The sequence below is a fragment of the Zonotrichia albicollis genome, chromosome 5 (genome assembly GCF_047830755.1).
Source record: "Zonotrichia albicollis isolate bZonAlb1 chromosome 5, bZonAlb1.hap1, whole genome shotgun sequence".
Lineage (NCBI taxonomy): Eukaryota > Metazoa > Chordata > Aves > Passeriformes > Passerellidae > Zonotrichia > Zonotrichia albicollis.
The window spans coordinates 54,195,798-54,217,868 of NC_133823.1; the positions used below are offsets into that span (position 1 = coordinate 54,195,798).

The 22,071-nt window shown below is 37.0% G+C and overlaps 1 long non-coding RNA gene across 1 annotated transcript; it reads left to right on the forward strand.

The window, feature by feature from the left end:
- The first annotated feature begins 723 nt into the window (after positions 1-723).
- Positions 724-21,860, forward strand: LOC141729042 (uncharacterized). The gene is made up of 3 exons (XR_012580287.1): positions 724-888; positions 3,762-3,837; positions 20,851-21,860. It is a non-coding gene; the product is annotated as an uncharacterized LOC141729042 (long non-coding RNA).
- Positions 21,861-22,071: the final 211 nt, after the last annotated feature.

The following is a 22,071-nucleotide window of genomic DNA, read 5'->3' on the forward strand; positions in this document are numbered from 1 at the left end:
TTATTTGGTGTCTCTCACTGGATATTTCAAGGTTTCACTCTAGATGAACCTGAAATGCAGTCAAAACTTGTTTACCATCAGACCCAGAAACAAACCCTGTCAACAGCCTGAGCTGCTTCAAACAAACAGCAGCAGTTTATAGGTTCATAAATATCAGATGCAGTGCTTTGAAAACTGTATTGAGCAGTCCCAAATGCCATGGTGGCAGCTGAGCAAAGATTAAATGAGTAGTGGGGAAAATTCCAAGTGCTTGTGTTTATGGGGAGAAATCCCTTGGGCAGCAAAACCAGAAGCATAATTTGTCCATAGTATGTTAAGGAACAATTTAACCCACACCTAGATTTCTTTTTCTTCTGAGAGAATGAGGTGACTCCCTGATAATAAAGCTGCTAAAATAGAGGAGACAGCCAACACATTAGGGTGTAAATAACTGCTCATCCAAAGAATTAATACATTTTTCTAAGCTTCAGGGCTTGTTTTCAGGCTTGTTAATAACACATGCAATATGCCTTTTTCTTTTGGCTGTGCAGCAGAGCTGAAAATAAGAGCAAATTGTACATCAAGATACAATCCAAGCTAGGATGGGTGTAGGAATGATTGGTTTGTGCCTTTTCCTGAATAGTGCTTTAGCAGGTTATACTTCTATAAGTGCTGGTGCTGTCACTGCTGTGTGACCTTTCCTTCTGGCTTGATATTTGAGATAGTAGGTCAGGGTATCAGAAGTCCAGGAAGAACCTTCCTTCTCTGTTATGATCACACTGAATTATGGTTATTTGGCTACTTCCATATCTAACAGCTTTCACAACATAATTTTTGTATGTAGATATTTTGCAAGATCTTCTAAGAAAAGTTTAGAATCTGGAGAGGTCTTCTTTTGGCTGCTCTAAGGTAACTACATTTTCATGCCATAATTTTCACTGGTTTTATTGTCTGTGGGGCATTGTTTGTTTTCAAATTTAAATTTGTTTTTTGAATTTTACTTGCACATTAAATTTTATTGCACAGTTTGCCCAGTTTTATAGCTATGCCAGAAGTAGAACTAGGGGGTGGACTCAGATCTTGTGTTAACTTTAGAGACAGAGAGTCCTGGGAAGAGTGAGATAGAAGCTGTGTCCTGTTTTGCAGACAGTGGAAGTTACTCTCTGAATTACTTCCCCTGTTAAAGTTCTTCAGCCTGGTGAGATTCATGGGTGTCATAAACTGAAGTATGCTGCACTCAGCATGCTTTCACTGTAGTCTGTGGGGCTATTCAGTATGAATAAAGGCAACTGACTGATTTTGTGTAACTCATAAGCAATTATAGCAGTGGAGGTAAGAGTGGGGCTGTAAATAATCAAAGTAAATGAGAAGGCAAAATGCTCTAGAGCTTTTCTCACCTAACAACAGAGAAGTGAAGGGCAAGGGTAAAGCAAGCAGTTTGTTTCCACTAGCTGTGGAAACTTACTAACTTATTCATTTAGAAGCAAAAGCAAGTGAAAGGGCACCTTCCACATCAGTATTTGAAGCAGGTTGTAAAGGTATTTTTAATGAGGATGAAACCTAAGTAAAAATAAGGTTTCATTTTTCTTGAGAAATCATCAAGCAGGATTGCATGGCTCATCACATAGTGCAAAGAGAGTTCTTCAGGCAGGAGGCAAGCATGCATGACTCCTTGCAGAGATGCAGACACGAGCCAGGCGCAGCTTTGTCACTTTTCTGCATGTCACAGCTTCCATTTAACGAGCCGTCTTAGCAGGAAAAAATATTTGTCCATCTAAAGCAGGACTGCTATTTTGGGCAACACTTAAACCCTACCCCGTGTAGTTGTGCTGCAGTCTAGCCTGCCAGCTGTATTGCCACCCTGCCAATGTCTTTTAGTGTGATCCAAGAACACTTTGGCATCCTGCTTGAGCTCTGACCTGATTGTAAACTAGAGATAAAATAATGTGCCCTCTGTGCAGCCAATCATTCATGATGTTAAAATACTGCTTAAATATTGCTGGGGCAGAATGTATGGCAAAGTTGTGATAAAAATCATCTCGTGATAACTACCAGTTCCTGTTCTAGTAGTGGCTGCAAACTTCAGATTCGTTAATCTGTTTGCAAATTTTTGTTTGCATTCCTGTGTGAGTCAGAATAGAGCAAGGGTGAGGGTTTGGCTCAGAAACTTGCTTTTTCCTCATGCGTGACCAAGACAGGATGCCAGGAGAAAGGGAGAGGGAGATTGTAAGTTAGGAAGATAACTACCAACACATCATACCAAATGGGTAGTTCAGAGGTTCCTAAGCTCAGATGCCTCAGTCATGATTGGACTTCGAGTCACTTATAGATATCTCAACCTCAACTGTGTTGCTTATCGTTTGTTTTGTGTAAAATTTGATATTGCAGCCTCACACTGATCTGTGAGAAATTTGCTATGGTCTGTGAAGAACTCTGATACATGACAAAAGTCTGTTACAGAACTGCACCAAATTTGAAATTCCTGGTCTTCTGTAGATATATTCTTTGCTATTAATAGTGTGTGCTGAAAACCATTGTACAGATCTGTTTCTTTATGGAATACAGTATCACAAACACTTTTAAACTGCAGTCCCTAAATAATCTAATTATGAAGTATTCAAATGTTGTTTTAGTTCACTTTAAAAGTTTAGCACCAAATTTCTAACATTTTTAGAAGTAAAATAATAGTATGTAAAAAGTAGAATTTCTTCTTTTCAAGTGCTCTGTGATGTCACCTGCTATTACTCAGCCTACCACAGCACAACTTGCTCATTCCTGTTCTATGTTTTCTGCATTTTTTCCCCAGCCAACATTATGCAACAATCAAGTATCTAATAAATAAGGTGGCTGATGGAGGGTTTATGAGTGAATTTGAGCCTCTGTGGCCTCACCTTCACATCTGAAATTACATTAAACTTTTCACTGGTAGTGCACACATATCCCAGGAAGAGATTTGTTCGACTTGTCATTCACGTAAGCTTCCAGATGCAGTGCCTGTCAGGGCATTTATCATTTCCTGTACACCTTAAGCAAAGATAATGCAATACTGCTAAGGAGTGTTGATCATACAGCAAACATTCCAGCTTGCATTGAATCAGATTAGCCTGTACAGTTTCACTAGATTTCAAACTGGTTTTCTTGCATGATGAAAAGAAATTGCTTAATGAATTAATCCACTGGTGTATCTGTGTATTTCCAAATTAATTTCTGGTTTAATTCCACTGACATTGCCAGGCTCACACTGTGGAACAATTTGGCTTTTTCAGTGTAGTCCATCACTAATTTTCACACGAATTAATTTTAATGGAATTGCCATGATATCTTGCTTTGTCTTCTTGCATTATAGCAATGCACTCAAAGAATAAAATCTAGCTTTGCAGGGTGAAACAACTGGGATTTGTATGTGTATCCAGTGTATGCAGTTCACTGTCATTGCATTAGAAAAAATTTATCATACATGAGTAACTTCAGGATTTCATTCTTTAATTTTATTTTTGGGCTTTTGTATGATACCATGTAAAAATGTTTAAGTCTGTACTCCCGGAAAAACTCAGGTCTACAGTATTGAGCTAGTCTAGAATGCAAAAAGGAAAATAATGTTAATATTTATATTTTAATCAATGTTTTGGGGGAGGGGAAAAATATGAAGGGTTGCCAAACTGAGTTCTATTGATTCTCTCCTTTGACAAAACCAGAGTTTTATACTTTCTCGAAATTAAAGGTACAACATTGCTAAAACTGTGACTCCCACTGTGAGCTATGCAAAGTAACATCTTTTACAGATCATGAAGGCATGGAGAACAGGAAGAAAACTTCCCAGTGCAGAATCTTTGGTTTCCCTCCACTCAGGAGTTAAAGGTAAACTTTATGCTCAGCCTTGCCTTTTGAATCATTACCCAACAACATTTGATACTCTTAGCAGAAGAGTAAATGGAAGGCACTAAATATTCTGGCCTCTTTTCTATAATATTTAGATCAATACTGGAGTCAGATGGACTATGAGGACCTGTTTCATGAACATAGTGCTTTCACAATCATAGGACAACAACAGATATCATGTCTCCACCATTTTCATTCACTAGCTGGGTAATAGTCTCTGTCATTAAAACTGTCCATTTCTTACTAAATCAGCTTTGGAAGTTCAGCTCCTCTTCTTCATTCCATGACAATGTAAAGCAGTTTAGCTGCAGCAGCTGGCAAGGCAATCAGGGTCATCTGGCAATTGCTTGGTCCAAAATGTGTCTGTCAGTGCTGTTGACAAATAAGTGCTGCAAATTACACTATATTAGAGAAATACATGTTTAGCTTTGAGACCTTTTTAAGCACAAATTTTATCGGTTGCTTATTTAATTTTTCTTCCATGGAGTTCATAAAAATGTTGGCCAAAGGCCAAGGTAGGACATGAGCATAGGGAGATGAGATAGCTTAATTTTTTGAATTGAGAAGTATGAATGTTTTTATGCAGCCATATGTGTTATATCATCCTTCTCATGAAAAGGGTGCAATAATAGAGAATGATTAATCACAGGGAAAACAGTATTTCGTCATCCTTCTCCCAAGAGGTACTTTACAGAGTTTGAGCAATACAGCATTCAAAACCAAACCATCAGTATTTATTTTCTGGTATCTCACCTAATGACAGAATGAATAACCATCACATGAACAAAGAGCAATCTGTTTGCTTTATAAAAGACGTAGTTTCAGCTGCTTGTGAAATAATGAAATCTAACACCTAACAGTAACATCAAGTGAATATGACAACCTACATTTTTGAGCAGTGTGTGAGAGGGAAAAAGTAAACTGTAGGTTACACGTCAATTGCTATTGTAAAGATGAATCCTGTTTGCTTCATAGTGATGATTCATGAGATGCTAGAGTTGTGTACACCTGAGATGTGTGAGGCTTCTGTACTCCAGTCAATTGGGGCATGAGTATTCTTTACCTGCCTTCTTCACTCTGCTTTTATGTGTCTGCTCTCTACTTGCTCACAAAGGCAGCCCACACTGTATGCCATTCTGTGGGCTCACATACTGTGCAAAATAACACACAGACTGCATTTGTGTCAAATTTGTTTTTCCTTCTCAAAGTACTCACATATCTACTCTTACTGCAGGTTCTTTTTTCTTTGTGCATGTGTGTGTAATGAAATTCCTACAGACATCTTGTTGGTCTTTCTTACCGTAAATCTTGTGTCTTCCTCTGTTTTTTCATTCTCATTTCTTCCTCCATTGCAACTCTAAAAATAATCAGCCATGAAATAAGCTATTGAGCTTTATTGTTACCAGCACAGTGAGATTAATAAGTGGTGAATATGCTGTACCTCACTAAAAGGATGCCTTAAATTGACACATCTCCCAGGACAGTCAGGGAGTTCTGAGAAACCTCAGTGTTTCCTGTTACTCCTTCCATGGGTCTGCATTGATTTTTCCAGTAGTCTATGCCAAACAGGAACAATTTCCCTCATAGGGAGGTAATAAAATAATCTTTACAAGCAGTTAATAGAGTAAAGCAAGTCAGAAACTGGATTATTGTTTGTGGGAGAGAGAGGATATGATAGCATAGTGTCTTTCAGTGAAATTCTTTATTAAAAAAAATTAGGACTATCATTTAGAACACCTGAAGGATTTAATTTTTGTTTATCCCCTACTTTAATTTCAAGAAGTTTTTATTTATTATTATTTCAATATAGTAAAAATATTTCAATTCTACATTTCCTTTGCTTATCTCTGACTTTTAATAGAATAGAGCACAGCCTAATGTAAATTAAGAATGAAAACAGCATGAAATGTTTTTAACATTGTTAAAATAAAATTGCTTCCCATTTCTGGTGTGCTTTGAGAAAGTTGAGATAGTTTTTTTAAGCTTCGTCTTATTAAACACATAATTGAAAAAAATCCATTCTTATGAAAATGATCAGACTATTAGTTTTCTCAGTGGAAATAATTCTCAGGGCTGCAATCCACACTCGAGACTATCCAGGGAATCAATGTTTGAAATCTGTCTTCTAGGTGGCAGGCTATAATGCTTTTTTCTGTCACGATATTAATCTTAAATTAGGTGTACATGCCATTACAATCTTTTTTTGCTCTCATTCTTTAAAAAAATGGACACAGAAAAGATGGCAGGTATGACCCAGGTTTATAGCCTCAATTCTCCAGTGGCTATGTGAGTATATGCTCTGTTTCTTTTTACTGCTTTGTCAAGAAAAACTGCATCAAAATTCCAACTAAGTGAAGACTTTGGTTCTGGAGCTGCTTTTTCTTTCCCCGTGTTTCTGAAGGTTTAACTCTTCTAAAAGTAATTATAGGAGACTTCAAAGTGAAGAATAAGTGAAAAGTATTGAGGTGAACAATTAATTCTCTAAGAAAATATGAACACAGAAACATTTTCAGACGTTAACTAATAAAAGCAATAAACCTTTGCTCAAAATATGGTTAAATCTAATTTTATTGACAGTGATAGCGGTATTATTACATGAGGGCTATGAGTTCCTGGAGTTGGGTTAATTCCTTTGCTGTCATATTTAAATGGCAGGAGACCGCACTGCCTCTGTTAGTGTAATTGTTAGTGCATTTCAAGTGTCAGTGGCATTGGAAAGAAGCAAGAAAGTCAGTCAGCTGAAGAGCTCTCACTGTGAAGAAGAAACAGAGCATTAATCAATTTTCTGATTTTTATTTTTAAATCCAGTAGAAAATATTTTCTGAATGCCATGGCTAGAAAACAGTGTGTTAGGCCTCCCTAAATGTATGTGTGGCATCTTTTCCACATCTAATGCCTTATTAATGCATGTCCAGTCAGCATGGGAGACCATGAAAAGACATCATTTACTAGATTTCCTTCATGGACACTTGAAGCTGTTTTTTGGGGGTTTTTTTTGTGTTTTTTTTTAAAAAAAGCAACTTAGTTTATGTGTCCTTTCTTGTATGGATGAATTAGCTTTGTTACTAAGTTGCAATAGTCTAGACCCAATTGCAGCTGGACTTAAAGGTATGGCTGAGAAATCATATTGCTCTTGTGATTTATTACGACACGTGCAATTGCAGTGCACTCAATACCTTACCTTTTCATGTAAATTGAAAACATTTTGCAACTTTTTTCAGGAATGAAGGAATTAAGAGACAAGATGTGTATGGGGAAGCTCTCATATGAATATTCCAGTACTACTCACATGTTTTTTTCATCTGGACACAAAACCCTTCTATAGCACAGGGGCTCTGCAGGTCTGTAAAATTGTAGAAATGATTAAGCAAAATAGTTATACCCCTCCTAATCTATTTCAAACACCTGATTACAGAAAATAGCCTGTATAAAGTGATCCATGGTCACAATGCCAAATGTTCGACTAAAACTCAGAGCTTCAGCTGGTATGTGTAGACATGGCTACATTTAATCTATTGAATATGTATAAGTTTATATCAGTAGAGGCTGCTACAAGTATCTATAAGCATACTTGACACTGAAGAAGAGGCAGAAAATTGCTATTAGTTTTTCTTCCATAAGGCATTTTCTGATAATATTACAGTATCTGAGACCTGTGAAGCCACCCACTGTTAAGTTTTTCATAACGATCTTTTCCATGCTATTCTCACTGTGTCTCACAAGTGTTTGGGACAGGCTGTAAACATTTTTTTACACTTGTGAGCATTATTGTGTTGTAAAAGTAATAAGGTGTTAAAGGACCCAGTTCATCAAGAATTTCCATAGAGCTGGTGTTCCTTCTCAGCTGAAAGGTGGATTCAAATACTTCTGAGGAAAAAGAAATTATGTAGAAGTTAAATTTTCCACAACTAGTTCATACCCCGCTGAGTTAGGTGGCTGTGATTCATAGGTTGCTGATGGCGTATGACAGGAAATTCTATTACAGTGCTCAGTAGCAGGATAAATGCAAATAATGATGATGATGGAATTCGTGGATGGCTTTTTATCAAAGAACATTTGCAAATGTTGCGTCAAAGCTTAAGATGAATTGGCTGCATATGGACAAGCCATAGGAAAAGGGAGGGGACAGAGGTTGGCAGTGTGCCACAGAAGAGTCTTCAGCTGTCTGGACTTCTGTCCCTCGTGTCCAAAGTCTCCATCCACCACTATGACTGCTGAAGGGAGACTTCCTGTATCTTCAGGAACAGGTCTGCCCTTAGCCTTAGCTCAAAGGATGGATGGAAAATTAGATTTTAAATGCTTGCAAAATATTTTAATACCTCAATAACTTTGTTAAAAAAAAAGGTGTATATATGTGTGTAAGCAATTGTGCACATACCCTGATGTGAAGTTGTTCATGGACCTTTTGGTTTTATTCTAAGTTAATTAATAATTATTGTAGAGAACTGAAACTTCTTACAGGAATCCATTCAGAGTTACTTCTTCTGATCAAACAGAATTCACAGAAATATTTTAGAAGTAGAAACAGCAATTTGAAGACCATAATAGGCATAACAGAAAGCTGATAACAGAAACAAAATCTTGATTGAGGACTGTCATCTAGCAAATAAACTGATGAAATCAGAATAAGCAGTACTGAGATTATCAAGCAGTAGGTTCTAACATGCCAGATATTTTACTGTTAAAATTTACACATATTTTGCCCATGCAAAGATAACTTGATTGATGTAAAATTAAGTATTTCCATGGAAATCCACTTAAATGTCACCATGAATATCAGATCAATGTCTCAATGTTCAGGAGAAGATATAGGGTCTTCTTTTAACCCTGCCATGGATGACACTAAACAACCTTTATTCTAATATGTCTTTCTATAAATGTCTCTTCTTTACCCATCACTTTGACCTCCAATACTAGACTCTGAAGAGGATTTTTTTGAAGGAGTGTTATCTGAGAAGTGTGCTTGAGTGATATATTCCTGCATTTCAAATTTCAAAAAGCTACTATATGTCCCAACTGCTAGTAGAGTGTGCCCCTGCTTTAAATCTTAGTTCTAGTTGAGCTCAGGAAGTGTTGGCTGATGTGGAACTGACGTTCCTGACAGAAAGAACAACAGAGCTGTGGGAAGGCCTATTCTGGGCTGCTGCCAGAAACAATATAGGCACATTTCTGCTGCACTCTGTACAGATTAATTAGCTCTGTCGAGAAGCAAGAGTCACACTGTGCTAACATGGCTACCTTTGCTCTGCAGCTTAAGCTAACTCATTTAGACCTGATGTAGGTACCTTTAGATAAAGTGTGGTTTCTTTATCTTTTGACTACATCAAGGTAAAATGACTCATTCCACAGTACTAATTATTTCTGGCAAGTTATGGTCAGTGTTAATAAGTGACACATAGCAGATGCTTTGTGATGGTATCATCTTGCTCTTACTTGTATCCACCTGTTCAGATGAAAACAGCTGACCTGTAAAGTCCTTTCCCAGCTCTGCTGAAGCACATATGGACATTGCTACTCATTTCCCAACTCCAATAGTGGTGTAACTCTTTCAGTCTCAGGAGTTGCAAAGAGCAGGATAACTGCTAAGTCACAAATGCAAACAAAATTGCTCCAGTCAGGGCCTGCTCTCTTCTCCCTGAGGACCTGCATTCCTGTGTATATACTTGTCAACGTGCACAGTAAATGGGGACTATTTACTCGCTTTGTTGTTTCTTGAATTGTCTTCTTTCTATTACCAGGAGGACTATTACAGCCATTTAAATTTTTGGCTTCAGAACTAAGCTGATTTTAGACACAATCGCTGTGAAATCTAGAGTTTCTCTGTGGTGCTCACATGATGAGTTTTATGAAGTATTTTTTTGTATTGCTGTACATACACCAAGCCTGTACATATAATCCTGATACAAGGACCAAATTTGTGATGCTGTGCCAGAAAAAGCCATTAATATCTGTAAAGGAGAGAGAGAGCACATCATTTGGCAAGTCACAGTTAAGCATGAACTCTGATGGTACAATGGTAATTACTAATTAGATGTTATGAGGTAAATGCCTAAGGGAAGCTGCCCTCACCAAACAAGTAAGTCAAGAGGCCAATCCTTGTTGGCAGGGAAGTTCTAAGTATTAGTACTCATGTGAAACAGCCTTAGGGAAATGAATCATACAACTGAAAGTTGCTTGAAAATGTCCTGTCACTAGGTGCACTACTCTGAGTTTGTGCGCAGCACAGCGAGCAAATTTCCTTTCAAGTTACTGGAGTAAGAGGAAATTTTTGAATAACCATCACCATATAATGACCTAGATGACAATGGATAGGTTAAAAATAAGAAATGCCCTTTTGGATTTAAGGGAAATGAGAGTGGCCTTCCTCTGGGAATCAGGGAAAAAATTGAATGTGAGGAAGAGAATGTCCAATTTTAGACCTGATTATCCTCTCCTCTTGCAGCCTTGCACATTCAGTGACATGTTTTCAAGGGGATGTGAAGTGCCATCATTCTGAATTTTTAAGGTTATCACTCATGCCCTGACTTCCCTGGTGTGTGACCCCCCCCCCAAGGACAACATAACAGAAACTCCATTTCTGACCTTTCTGGCTTTAGATTTCTTTTAGTATCCCTTTTTTAGGAGAGATGATGGAGCAGCCAGTGGCAAACTGACCACAGTTTCACAGCTGACAAGTGTTGCATGATGGAGAACTGGACTCATGGTGTTTCCATAACACTATTTTGAGAGATTGTTTGAAATATTTGCAAGGAAAACCGCCTATGAATTGGAAAGTATAAATGACAGTTCCCAAGATATTTCATGCTCTCTCTGTCTCACTCAATGAATGATACTGGAAGATACCATTTACTCAGACAAATTATATTAGAAATAGTCTGAGAGAAGTGTCTATGTGAGAAGTAGGAATATGTGATGTTACAAGGAGTTATGATTTTTCTTCTCATGACCTCACAACTCTGTACATGCAGGAGACTGAGCCAGCAAGTCTCTGGGCTCCCTGGTGGTTCCTATTATCCTGACAGTTCAAACACAGTCTCTGGTCTGCAGCTGATGGAAGAAGTGAATTTTCTGCTATAAGTTATATAATTGGGATTGCTGATTGATTATATTAGAACATTTCATTGCAGTAAGTTTTATATAGAAATATCTGCTGTTAGCATGGTTATCCAAAGCAGCAGATTTCATTTGTCACTTCCTTGTATTCTATTCACAGGAATGGACATCCCACCGAAATGTATCTATGGTCTTAAGTGCATTAAGATAAACATTCTTCTGGTTATCGGATTAATACAGATTTTTTTTCTTCTGTCGCTTGCTGAAAGTTGTTTTTTTTCACAAACTGAGGCTTGAGGGGGCTGCTGTTACTGTCTTTTGTGAAGTCTCCAGTAGAGCTGATATCACATAGTCTGGTAAACTAGAGAATATTTACCAAAAATAGAAACTGGAGGTGAAAAAGTAGTGCCTTTGAAGATTTTGGTGTGTTTGGCCTCTTGCATTACTTCTGTAGGGTTGAGAGGTTCCCACCATACTGGGAAAATTGAACAGTTTTCAAATAACCACAGAACAAAATAATAATAAAAAATCGAGGATTAAGCTGCCTCAAAATGATTTTCATCAGTGACCCTGAAGAAAATGAACCAAAGCATTTAAAATGCTCCCCTAATTAAAACGATTATGTTAAAAAATATTGTTAAAGTCTGCACACTATAAATGTATACTTTTCCATCTGAACTATGTCCTCAGCTTCACAGCAGCATAAATAATTCCCCTTTTTGTTTTTTTCCACTGTGTTTCTGTTTTCTAGTTTTCAAAGGGTGTTTCCCTACCCAGTTTTGTTATTTATGGAGATTGATCATGTTTATTTTTTGTACTTAGCTTAATGACACCAGCAGAGTTAACCTGTGAACCCAGGCTGTTTTGACTGGATGATAATTTGGCTGAAATTGTCATTAAGGTTTCAGAGTGGATGCAGAACAGTGACTTGGCACCGCTGGCTGCTGCTGCTGAAAGCTGAGGGAGGGTCCCTGCTCTGCCATCTGTCACTCCTGGGAGAAAGCTGCCATTGAGGAATACCAATGGGTGTCCCATAGTTCACATTTCCTCCTCATTTAGCTTTCTCTATGGAAATGTTGATTTTACCCAATTACAATCCTTTACATTTCCATTTCTGGGGTTGTGCCATGCCTTCTTCCAGACATATCTAAATCTTTTGTCCAGGCATACTTTAAACTGGATAATTCCATTGTATCTCTTACTTCCTATGTGTCCATCAGGTGCAGCTGTTCTGTAATGAGGTTTGAAATTCTATACATGGGAACTGTCCTTCAAGGGATGAATTTGAAATTCACAGTTATCTCAGGAAAACTTCGAGCTCAGCAAGGGTCACATCTGACACCTTCAAGAACCTGCCACATCCCTGCCTGACTGTGAGCCTGTGATGTGATTTATTTGATTAACCTAACTGAGAGTGAAAACCATTGAGAGAAGAGGTTTCTCTTATATTGTGAACAGGCTGAATTGAACCTAAAATATTTGACAGTCCAACTATTATTTGAGTAATTAGAACAATCTCAGCCATGCTAATGTCTGTGCATGTTTAGTCACTAGCTTTAAAGGGGCCTGGTTTTCACCCAATGTCTGCCAAAGACCTTTTAAACAAACATTGCATTTGTCCCATGCAGTGCTGGGACAAGCATGCCTGTCCCATACAGATCCTGGGAAAGACATACTGTGATAATTCATCTGATCTCCTACAGAAAAAACGATTTTCCCTGAATCCATATGGTTAGCAAAGTACATTGTTAGCAGCATTACTTATACTGTGTCTGTGATAACACATGCTACAAGTTGTCATTTGTAATCATCACTGTTTTAACTGACTGTCTGCTCCTGGCTCATCTGTTGAAAGAGGGTAAGGAAAATAATTCCATACTGTTGTGCTTTAACCTCAAAAGGACAGGGTGGTACTATCAAGCAATTACAGGAGTTCAACTTCTTTTCTACTGTAAGCAATTTTTTTAAAGTTTAAAACTAACTAATGTATGAGTGAGAAAAAAATCCATAAAGAATTATAAAACAGCAAAATAATTAAAAACCAATATCTTTTCAAGAAATGTGGAGAGATGACATTTATCTACAAATTCATAAATTCCAAAATTAGTACTACATGTTGAATCTTTAATAACTAATAAGAGATTTATCCTGAATAGATATTTTGATGTATTGCCTTAAGAGAAGGAAGGCTATTAGTGAAAGAAATGGCTACCCAATGCTAGCATCTGCTCTGCTTTTACACATCCCTTCCTTTTTGTGGAACAGCTCCTCTGTCCTGCTGCTCCATCACAGTCCATCAGAAGGCATTCTCGTTTGAAAGAGCTAGACAGTGTTTACCTGCCACAGCAGATGGAAGCATCACCACCTGAGGACAAATACTAAAATTGTGTCCTTTTCTTTTTCTGGTCATGGATAACAGAGGTGATGGGGACTGCAGGATGTGGCATGGGGACTGTGTGTATTGGGTACCCTCCCATAGACAAGTCAGTCTTTAAACTACACAGGTATATCTATTCATATAATAGACATAAATTAGGCCATTTTCCCTAAATAAAATTACAGGAAGAGATTAAGTATTATATAATAAACATACGTAAAAATATTACTTTTCAGTGCTGTTTACTAGTTTGCAGATAATTCCAAATCCAATTCATATCTTGGCTTTTTATATCCTGCAGTGTAAACATATTTATCAAAATAAATGCATTTATGCTGCAAGGCCATGTTTATAGCATTGTATAACTTTGCTAAATTTAATGTGTTTGGGCACACATTTGTCATGTTGAATGTCTGACTTGGGAAATCATTTTTTTAATGGTTTGGCTGTTTCTAAAAATGAAGTTAAGGAAAAATATTGTTGTTTCTTCGTTGCATCTGACAAAAGGTCTCTGGACTTTCTTCAGAAGTTTGAATGCTGTCAATCATTTTAACTATTCAGGATATTTTGTTGTGGTAGTAGACAGATGTGTCTGCAATTTTTGAAAAAATCATCTTGGTTTTGCTGGTTTCCAAGATTCTAAAGAGTTTGGTTTCTAACATGCCAAGAGGAGTACAGGACAACAAGAGCACAATGGGCTATTTTGAATACTCCCCTTGGACTGAGCACACTTTAAGCTCAGATAACTCCTGCATGGTGACTGGATAGGATGTGTGGCATCCCTAGAGCAAAGCAGATTTTTTTTTTTTATTGCTATATCTCAAAACCAGTTCTAAAATCCTGTGGAAACAACACAGTCTGTAAAGGAAAATAATAATTGTCATTCAGTGCATTTAGGATCAGCAGTACTCAGCTACCCAACGAAGAGCACCAAAAGAGAAGGGCAGAGTTTGAACCATTGCTGTGCAAACAAGCACAGCCCATGTGAGGAAGCACCAGCATTCCTGTGCTTTTTGTGTGAAGCAGATCTTTTAGAAGATCAGGCTTTGATCATGTCACTCAACACTGTATCTTAAAGTGTGTGAATAAGATAGCAAAATTATCAAATTGCCTTTTGTTACATTGCTTAACTGTACAGCCTTATTTTTACAGCCTTACAGCAGTGATTTTTCTTTTACCATTGTTTCTCTACGAGTGTAATGTAAATAGCACAATGTTCCATTTTTTTGATACATTGAAATATTACATGCCACCATTTTTAATTTGCATGAGTCATCATTTCTCAGGAAAATCAAAGAATAAATGTTTTTTTTTCTGATAACACATCTATATGTGTTTCCTTTATATTTAAATCTTTATCAGTTTCCCAGAATTAAGTTTTCTCTGTAATTCTGAAAGACTTTATGACAGAGAAAAAAATATTTTTTTTTACATAAGAAGAAAGAAACTTTCGCAGAGATAAGAATGGATAAATCTTCAGGTTATTTATGTTGATAAACACTGCACAAGTACTTTGCAGCTAAAAGTTGAAATAAAACCTCTGAAAATTGGATGATGGTGGGTGAGAAGACACCTCTGCACAGCTCTGCAAGTGCTTATATTACTGTAAATGAAAGCAATTTTGGTGTTTCAGAACTTGGTGAGAAGACTGAAATTTTATGATTTGATCCCTAGAGTGCCAAATGTTGACTTGTTTCCACAGGCACTCCAAACTCTTCCACTCATTTTAGTGGAGTTGCTCCATGTTGAAAAAGGCACTGACTGCAGCCTGGATGACACACTCAGGAAAAGGCAGGCTCCTTGTCGTTGTAGGAAAATGTGCAAAAAGAGCCGTATCTTTGAGGCCAAGTGTGAATGGGGCAACATTGAATTAAAATCTTTCAGTCTTCTTCCCTTGTCCTGTGACAGTCTCATTTATTTTTTGAATCTTTAGACTGAAGCAAAAAATGGAGTAGCTTCTTGTGCCTCTGATTCTGCCTCTGTCTCACACTTGGTGTAGGAAATTCAGTGTACAGAAATGCTATGGGTCTGCATACTTTATAATTTTACATACTTTTTTCCCCCCAGTAACAGAGGTAAGAAAAAAACCACATCTGTCACAAGAACAACCCAAAATCTGTCATAAGACTTTTCAAATTCAGGCTTTGTGGAGCCTTCATAATACAGCCTTTGTATACAGATCTGTATGCACATAAGTAATATACCATATGACATATAATTGATCTATGCTAACTGCTACAGAAAAGTAGGCATATTTTAAGGTGTAGAATTAGTACAGCATCCAGGCCAAACCATAATAAATGAAAAGTAGAGCTGCAATAATGCCATAGCAGTGCCTCAGGGACTCATTGGCATGGATGGACTTAGATGTAAATTACTCCAACAGTTAATTTACAGAGCACTGTAAATAGGATGATTAAGTACAGACCATGCTTTTGAAATTAGTATGCAGATAAAATCATTGTAACAGTGTATTTGAGAAGTTATAAATGCATTTTTTAGAGGAAAAACCCCATGACCCATACTTCTCTGAATTGAAGTTGTTTGGTTTCAGATTTCTGTTTAATCAGTTAAAGATGAAAGTTAAAAGTCATGAAGTGACAACTGCAACTGGTCTGCATCTTTGTCTTCTGTCCCACTCTGACCATAGTGGTCATCTTTATAAACAAGTGTTATGATCTCTGTAGGAAAGATTGTTGTGGCCTGTGAGCCTCTGGATGAGTTATCTGAGAGTCACTAATTTGAGACTTGAGCTGTTCCATGTTATAATTCACTAGAACAGGCAAAATTAATCACCTACTAGTATTCTTTGTTAATTTCTCTGTTCCACCAGAGTAAAAAAATGCAAGCAGGAAATTTAACAAATACATATGCTGCGCTTTTAATAATATTGAAAAGCATGTTTACACGCATAGTTCTTCTTATGATGCATTGTTCTGATGGGTTCAGATTTGCACATCAGCAAAATTTGTACAGAATAAATTCTCTTTCTTCTATTAATTTCATTGAAGGGGGAGAGTTACACATACTTGAGATGTGTTTCCCTGAATCTGAGCTAAAAGTGGATAATACTAAATCTATTTTTCTCTGTGAATAAAGCCAGGTAAATAGGTAATAATTGTGGCTTTAATCATGCTTAAAGAATTCAGGTGAAGAGGGAAGTTATGCCTTAGGAAAAAATAGAGAAATTTCCAAAGCACTTTACTGGCAAGGTGGATGAGTGGTTGGAAAAATAAATATTAATAGCCACTTTTGGAAAGGATTGAGAATCACTTTTCAGGGTCAAAATCTGCTGCAACTTTTGTCATTAGATCATCAGATTACTGGAGTCATGCCAGTACATCAGGAATGTGGCCAGCTAAAAATCATGTGGCAATCAGATGTTGACACTTGGCACAAGGAAATGGCTGTGCTGGGCAGGCAGCGCTGGCAGTTACACTGGAAAGATGCAAATGTGCCTTTCAACCACATGGAGGGCTGCAGATATAAAATATCACACTTTCTCTTACAGAAAGTCCTGCAAGGAGAAGGGATCCACTGTTCTATGTGCTGTGTGAAGGCAGAGCTGAAAGTAAAATGAGGCTCTCAGTAAAATGAGGCTGTACAGACTGAGCAGGTAATGATGCAGAGCTGGCCATAGGGTGGCTGTATTCTCTTCTCTTGCAGACAGTCAATTTAGAATTTGTGCTAATTGTGGGAAAAGGTGCTGAACAAAGTAAAAATTCTGGTTTCTCTTAGATTAGTGAAAATCTGCAATAACTTGGTCACTATTTAAAGTGTTTGGCTCAGGAGTGTTTCTGAAGGGCTGGTTAGGGCATGCACACACCTTCTGATCTCATTCCAGCCACAAGCAGGGATGTGTGGTGGATCTGTTTCCCTAGAAAGGAAATCTGTATGTATATGCCAGAAAGGACCATGATTCACTCCCAGTCAGCTCCTAACCTGGACAGCTGGGGATAAGGATCTCACAGGATTTTGGAACATACAGTGTTGCCTAGCATCACCAAGGACTCTCTAAGTGTCCCTTAGGACAATGTGAGGTCAACAGTTTACTGAGATCCTTCTGAGGATTTAAATAGCAAGACTGGCTTGATTGCAAGAGTTCTTGTGAAATTTCCTCTCTGTAAAACCATTTTACTATTCTTTGACTTAACCACCAGTGCCTTAGGTTCAGCCTCTATACTATGAATTTTACAGAAAAATGTGCTACATCACAGAGTTGAAATAGAGGGTTAAACCCCCCCCAAAATCCCACATCATCCGCATCTTGGTTTTACTTGTTTTTTCCTCATCTGGTCCAAGTAAATGAAGAGTTCTCTGAATGTGGGCAGTTTTACAACAACTAAAAATTTGGATTTAACCAGCTTTTTATAATGACAAACTTAGACTGCTTTCTCACAATAATTTTTTGTCCTCCCTCAGATACCAGCTTTTGACATAACTGTGCATTTTCTTAGATTTTTCATTTTTGTCTGTTGCATTTTTACTTGTCATGGTTCACTGCACTGTCATACCTCCCACACTGTGTTAAAGCTGATGAATTAGATTGTGTTTCACCTTCTTGTTCTTTTCCTTTTAAGTGGTCTCTGCTAATGCTTTCTGGTCATGGCTGTTGCTTTGAGACACCCACTTCTGTTGTATATTTTGATTTTGGCTTAGTTTGCAGTTCCTTCACTGGACACTCTTGCTTTTCAAGTAGGGCAAGCATGACACCTACAACAGGTTACAACAATTTCCTGACTTTGGTTTTCTGCCAGCTTTGGTTGTGAGTTGGCTTTGTACCAGCAGACATGGATCACATCACCCACTGTCAGTGGAAGCTGTGCAATACTTGAGTTTTTAGCTCTTGTACCTGGGAATTGATCGAGGAGAGTTAAACGAGTTTCTCTCGTCTGAATTTTTAATTGTTTATATCTAAAACTCTAATGCCTTAATTAAACTTAGATTAAATTATTCTATCTTTTGTTGGCTTGCTGTTTCATTAGCTTGGCTGCTATTTACCCAGTATGTTACCCAGCTTCTGCTTTAAGTGCTTTTCCTAGGTTGGCTTCTGTCTGCAAGACTGCAATGTCACTGAACCTTTGGGTTTATTTTGTCTTCCTGACCTTACTGGCTGTGTTTGGGGATTTTTGTTCTTCCTCTTTCATATATTCATATCTCAGTATATCCTTACTGCTGACCTCATCAGCTCATACTATTATGGCATGTTAAACATTGTCAAGTTTCTAGGTTTTATAACATTTCCCAAACTATTAGAACAACTGTGTCCAAGTATTTGTGTCTTTGTATTTTTACATCTCTAGGAGACATAGTTTGAGCAATACTAAGGTATTTTACTACCAATAAAGTTATTTTTTATCCTAATATTTACAGTAAAACTTTAAATAGTAATGCAAACATTACTATTACTTCATTTTCATAAATTGGATGTAAAAAATATCTGTAACTAGAGATCTCTCTTTTTATTTTACTTTTTTATAAAAAAAATCTACAATAATATTAGTCCAAACTTAAAATAAACACCCAGTAATTGTTTCTAGTGGAGTTCCCCATCTCTGGCCATCCACACTTCTGTTGCTTTTATCCAAAAATACTCACAACTTTTGAGTCAATATCGCCTTCCTGGAAACATAAATTTCTACATGTATATGCATAAGTATTGATATAAACAGTGGTCTAAGAACATTTGTACAGAAGCATACATTTGCATTTGAATAGAAGCAAAAGAAAAGGGTCCTTGAGAAGAGTTGTTGCATTTATTCTTTTAATCGATTTTATGCATTCATTTGCTCATATTCGTTTCATTTTTGATAAATCTGAAAGTTGTCTAAGAATTAAATGTGTCCAGTCAGTCACTGTTCCTATGGTTCAGCTTGCTATTTCTGTCACCTTTTGAAGTTGGCCTTTGTAATAGGATCATACTTACTGTTAGTCTTTTTTCTCTTTTCCAAAAGAGAAACAAAAATAATTCACTCTGGTTTGTTGAAGGCTTGGAAGCACTGATTGAAACTTTCAAAGTGCTTCACAACTTGGTATGAGGAGGAATTACAAAATAGCTTTAGATGTTTTTCTGCATTGTTGCATTTTATCTGAAAGGAACTGTCTTGGTGTTTTGTGCATTCTTTGAGGGAGTAAAACTTATTAACTTGAATTGAGCTTTCAGCCATATGAAATAATTTATCTGGTGAACAACTAAAATGATCTTCCATAGTCTAGCAGATGGCTATAACTGCACTACTCTAGCAGCAAAAGGACATCTTAATTCATTTTTTTGTGTTTTAACGTATTTTGTCAAGTACAGCTCTGTTTTTTGAAAAAAAAATATATGTGCCTTTTATTAGTAGATGCTCCACTCAGGTAAGGGGAGAAGCCTCTGAATCAAAGGTCAAAGAGGAGAGAAATTTAAAAGGAGTCTGTTTAGACACAGATGCTTAGCTGGCCAGTTCCAAGCATCGGTGCATTGTTTGTGCTATCACTGCCCATTTCAGTAACAGGGATGGTGACTTTCGGGCCTCTTTCTGAGATGTCCAGTTCATGTGAGTGTGTGACTTCTGTTCACTGTCTGCCTCTTGGTGCTAAAAATGTAAACCTTTCAGGTGCAGAAGTTTTTTGTTGGATCTCCTCTAATACTTGTTTTAGCTGAAGGTGCTTTAGGTTGGTGTTATTCAATGTGAAAATCTGGTCAGTTCCTTATTGATTTGTTGCTGCCATAACTGTAGGAACTATCAGTGATTTTTGAGCATTCACTAAAAGAGTCAGGAACAAACAAAGTTACCTAAGTGCTGGGGTCAAAAAAAAAAAAAAAAGGGAAGATGGTATGGAACAGGAGAAGAGAAAGTTTGCAGTGAGAAACTTCAAAGCATTAAGGTTAAGTTTGTCATTCAATGGAAGGGTTGTATAATATTCGATTTAGGTTAAGAAAGATCTTTCTTTGTTTGCCTCAGGTGAAAACAAACCAAGAACACCCTAGAATACAAATACATTCCTTTTTTTATGTAATATGAAGTGGTTTAGAAATAGGAAATCCATTAAATAAGTTGTGTTTTGAATTCTACAATGAATGGAAAAAAAATACACAGCACCATAAGACAAAGGAATGGAAAGTGAATGTTTGATAAGCTGCTAAAGAAAAAACACAATTTTTTAACTCTCTGCTCACATAATATATAAGCTTTCAGATGCTTCACAACTTTTCTTGCTGTAATTAAAACTTACTAATATTTTTTAGGAAGTTACCTAGCAGAACTGAGAGGACTGTTATATTGGAAAGGCTTTTTTAACATTTACGAGAAATAGGAGGTGTTAGTTAATGCAAAAGCAACACCTATTTTAGGCATTTAAAAATAATATTTAAAAAATCAGTTTATGCCCACTCTATCAATTAGTTAATTTAATTTAATTTAAAAAATGTCTAGTGATTTTTTCCAATGTAATTAGAGATGCCGCATAATAATTGTAATTGTGATTATTGTGATTCCTCAAAAAAAAAAAAAAAAAAGAAAAGGAAAAACAAATACCATTGCTTGGAAAATATCTTGATTTACTTTCCTTGCTTTTCACAGGTTTTGAAGTTTTCCCAGGAGTGCTGTGTTTGAGAGTTTAAAAGCCTTTTCAAGTTGTTCTGGAATGGTAAAAATGCTGAATCCCTTAGCCCTGGAGTGATGTTCACTCATATCTTCCCTCCAGGTGATGATGAGATGGAGACCTGCACAAGCCCTTCTGCAAACTTTTTGTTTTGTGTTTCTGTGGAAGGAAAGTCAGGTGTCTGCTTCACGTGTATCCTCCAACAGGTGCCTGACCTGAAGTATGAAAAGAGCAGGACTCTGGGGAAGGTGGTTCTCCATACAGATACTTTTTCTTGTAGAGCACCAAAAAATTCCTCAGTGCCCTACAGAACTGAGAGCCCATCAGCTTTTATATAATGCTTGCATATAAGAAAACTCCAGCACGTAACCCAAATCCAACAATTAGGTGTAAAAATTGAGACCTCTTCATGTTATGTGATGTGTTTACATCAAATATAGGTTTTTTTGTTAGTATGAATTGTATTTTGTGTCATTATCAACAGTCTTTCTCAGCAACTGGTTTATTATTATTCACCTTGAAAGTGTGCCTTTATTTTCAAAAACCTACATATAAATGTGTATTTGTAGATGGAAACCACAATCAAAACATTCTTTGCTGATAACTTATCAGCATTTTAATGATGGCTTATTATTTTCTTAGCCAGAAATAATAATGTTAACATCCTGAAAATGAATTTGCTTTTGCCAGTAGCTCAGGAAATGAAGAGAAAAGAGCTTTGTTGTCTGTATGTTCTCATGGGCTGGAAAGATCCTATCGTGATATGCTATGATAAAAATCTGAACACATTTGGCACAATTTTAGAGAGCTACAGTCAGAAAGCAGATAACTGTGGAACTGAATAGAAGTAAACAGAAGTAAAACAAATCAGCTGTATTTGAGACACTGATTTTTTACTGCTGCTAGATTAACTTGTTAAAGCAGTGTGTTCCCTATTATGTTTGACACTTGGTTCAGCTGGAGAACAAGTGATGTGAACCAGGGTTCAATGAGCAATGAACTTGAGTTACATAACTGCATCTGCTTTTCCTGGGCAGGCAGAGATGGCTAAAATTTTCTGATCACATCTGTGCATACACACACTGACACAAACACACATACACTTCTCCCTCTATCTCTCTGTGCATATAAAAGTTCTTTTCCCACTTCAGAACCTTTCCCTATTTTTTAAAGTATTTATATAAGTTTTAGAATATTTA